At 40.7% G+C, this 3,674-nt stretch overlaps 1 pseudogene; it reads left to right on the top strand.

Annotated features, from left to right (window-relative positions):
- The first annotated feature begins 1,147 nt into the window (after nucleotides 1-1,147).
- Nucleotides 1,148-3,256, top strand: LOC132014139 (heat shock cognate 71 kDa protein-like; annotated as a pseudogene).
- The last annotated feature ends 418 nt before the right edge of the window (nucleotides 3,257-3,674 follow it).

Below are 3,674 nucleotides of genomic sequence, written 5' to 3'. Positions count from 1 at the left end.
GTAGCCATTAGCCACACATGGCTATTTAAATTTAAATTAAGATTCAGTAAAATTGAAAAAAAAAATCAGTTCCTCATTTGCACTAGTTGCATTTCAATAGGGGCCACCATATTGGACACCACGTGTATTGAACATTTCCATCATTACTGAATGTTTTATTGAATACTGCTGATGATCAGTTATCTGAGATCATCAATTTACAACTGATGCATTTAAATTTTTTTCCTTTTTTTGGGCGTCTACTAATACACAATACCATGTTTTATAAGTAGCAAAAACCTGTTTATCAGATTCCAGGCAGTGGAGTTAATCTTTATAATTTCTTTGTGTTCACTTTTTGATGTCATTTTTGTGTCATTTCTGAATAATTTGTATTTATAAATTCCATTAAAAGCTAAAAGTATGGGTAGATATCACTGGTGCTTGCTTATATTTATAAAATGACTATTTATAATGTCACAGATATATTGGGAAGGAAAAGTCATTTATATGGAAATAGGGTAGATGAAGGTAGAAGTAGGATAGATGTAGTCAACTTTTGATTGGTTTTATTTCAATGGCCAAAATGGATTCTCCAAAGGAGTTTTTAAATTTGTTTTGTTTCCTTTCATTTTAACTGAAAGAATAGGTTTTGGGACACTGACCAAAATTTTGTTGTCATTTTGTGCACAGATTTCAGAAACCTGTAGCATAGAAGCAGTCTTCAAACCAAGGCCAGTGAAATTTGAGGCTGCCAGCACCACCTCTGTATATTTAAATATCAGTTTTCCCATTTCTGGGATATCCTATACTTGCATTCAGAGTAGACTCATGGGAGTTTCAGAGGTCATTTAGTATTAAATGTTTCATATGTACAACTTGAAGTGCTGAGTGACTTGCCCAAGAGGCATAGATGCTCAGGATCAGAGCCAGAACATGAACTCACATATAGAGACTTGTCACCTGGGGCTTTCCTCTGATTTGGTACTCATGCTTGGTACAGACTCTGTACCACACCTGGTTCCATGGTAAGAGTATTCTTGGACTGCTTTTGATATCACAACAGTTAAAAATTATTTGGCTCCTCATATTCATGTACTTTTGAGTAAAGTGAAGAGGAGAAAAACAGAACCACTTAAAAAATCCAATAAGTGATTGAACACGGGGCTAGATATTTGGATTGCTGTCTTCTTCTCAACCCGAGCCAGGCCCACACACAAGCAACCATGTCTAAGGGACCTGCAGTTGGCATTGATCTTGGCACCACCTACTCCTGCGTGGGTGTCTTCCAGCACGGGAAAGTGGAAATAATTGCTAATGATCAGGGAAACCGGACCACCCCAAGTTATGTCGTCTTCACAGACACCGAACAATTGATCAGTGATGCTGCAAAGAACCAAGTTGTGATGAACCCCACCAGCACAGTTTTTTTTATGCCAAAGGCCTAATTGGACGGAGATTTGATGATGCTGTTGTCCAGTCTGATATGAAGCTTTGGACTTTCATGGTGGTGAATGATGCTGGAAGGCCCAAGGTCCAAGTAGAATACAAGGCAGAGACAAAAAGCTTTGATCCAGAGGAGGTGTCTTCTATGGTTTTAACGAAAATGAAGGAAATCGCAGAGGCTTATCTTGGGAAGACCGTTACCAATGCAGTTGTCACAGTACTTGCATACTTCAATGATTCTCAGCATCAGGCTACCAAAGATGCTGGAACTATTGCTAGTCTCAATGTACTTCGAATCATCAATGAGCCAACTGCTGCTGCTATTACTTATGGCTTAGACAAAAATGTTGGAGCTGAAAGGAATGTGCTGATCTTTGACTTAAGAGGTCGCACTTTTGATGTGTCAATCCTTACTATTGAAGATGGGATCTTTGAGGTTAAGTCCACAGCTGGAAACACCCACTTAGGTGGAGAAGACTTTAACAACCGAATGGTCTACCATTTTATTGCAGAGTTCAAGTGCAAGCATAAGAAAGATATCAGTGAAAACAAGAGGGCAGTTCATCGCCTCCGTACTGCTTGTGAATGTGCTAAGTGTACACTTTCTTCCAGCACCCAGGCCAGTATTGAGATTGATTCTCTGTATGAAGGAATTGACTTCTATACCTCTATCACTCATGCCCGGTTTGAAGAATTAAATGCTGACCTGTTCCGTGGCACCCTGGACCCTGTAGAGAAAGCCCTTTCGGATGCCAAGTTAGACAAGTCTCAGATCCATGATATTGTCCTGGTGGGTGGTTCTACCCGTATGGCCAAGATTTAGAAACTTCTTCAAGATTTCTTCAATGGAAAAGAACTGAATAAGAGCATAAACCCTGATGAGGCTGTTGCTTATGTTGCAGCTGTCCAGGCAGCCATCCTTTCTGGAGACAAATCTGAAAATGTTCAAGATTTGCTACTGTTGGATGTCACTCCACTTTCTCTTGGCATTGAAACTGCTGGAGGAGTCATGACTGTTCTCATCAAGCATAATACTATCATTCCTACCAAACAGACACAGACCTTCACTACCTACTCTGACAACCAGCCTGGTGTGCTTATTCAGGTGTATGAAGGTGAGCATGCCATGACCAAGGAAAACAATCTACTTGGAAAGTTTGAACTCACAGGCATACCTCCTGCTCCTCGTGGTGTCCCTCAGATTGAGGTCACTTTCGATATTGATGCTAATGTTATCCTCAATGTCTCTGCCGTGGATAAGAGCACAGAAAAGAGAACAAGATTACCATCACTAATGACAAGGGCCGCTTGAGCAAGGAAGATATTGATCGCATGGTCCAGGAAGCTGAGAAGTACGAAGCTGAAGATGAGAAACAGCGGGACAAGGTGTATTCCAAGAATTCACTTGAGTCTTATGCATTCAACATGAAAGCAACTGTTGAAGACGAAAAACTTCAGGGCAAGATAAATGATGAAAACAAACAGAAGATTCTTGACAAGTGCAATGAAATCATCAACTGGCTTGATAAGAACCAGACTGCAGAGAAGGAAGAATTTGAACACCAGCAGAAAGAGTTGGAGAAAGTCTGCAACCCCATCATCACCAAGCTGTACCAGAGTGCAGGGGGCATGCCAGGAGGAATGCCTGGAGGCTTCCCTGGTGGTGGAGCTCCTCCCTCTGGTGGTGCCTCCTCTGGGCCCATCATTGAAGAAGTTGACTAAACCAATCTGAGAATAAATAGGTTGAGCATTGTTCCACACACAATATTCAAAGGACCCAAATTTGTAGCAAATTCCATGGCAGTTGTAATGTTGAGCTGCTATAGCAAAAGAACTGGGCATTCTTTTTTTCTTTTTTTAAAAATTTATTTATTTATTTTTTATAAACATATAATATATTTTTATCCCCAGAGGTACAGGTCTGTGAATCGCCTGGTTTACACACTTCACAGCACTCACCAAAGCACATACCCTCCCCAATGTCCATAACCCCCCCCCCCCCCTCCCCACCCCCCTCCCCCCAGCAACCCTCAGTTTGTTTTGTGAGATTAAGAGTCACTTATGGTTTGTCTCCCTCCCAATCCCATCTTGTTTCATTTATTCTTCTCCTACCCCCAGAACTGGGCATTCTTGATACTTGAATATGGAATATGTGCACAGGGAAAGTAAATAAACATTGCTCTTTATAAGCACTATATTGTTAAGTGGAAAATGCAATGTCTTAAATAAAACTGTATTTTAAATTGGCA

This window comes from Mustela nigripes, chromosome 3 (assembly GCF_022355385.1).
Source record: "Mustela nigripes isolate SB6536 chromosome 3, MUSNIG.SB6536, whole genome shotgun sequence".
NCBI classification, from domain to species: domain Eukaryota; kingdom Metazoa; phylum Chordata; class Mammalia; order Carnivora; family Mustelidae; genus Mustela; species Mustela nigripes.
The sequence above is the reverse complement of the archived record's forward strand: the minus strand, read 5'-3'. Positions and strand labels throughout refer to the sequence as shown.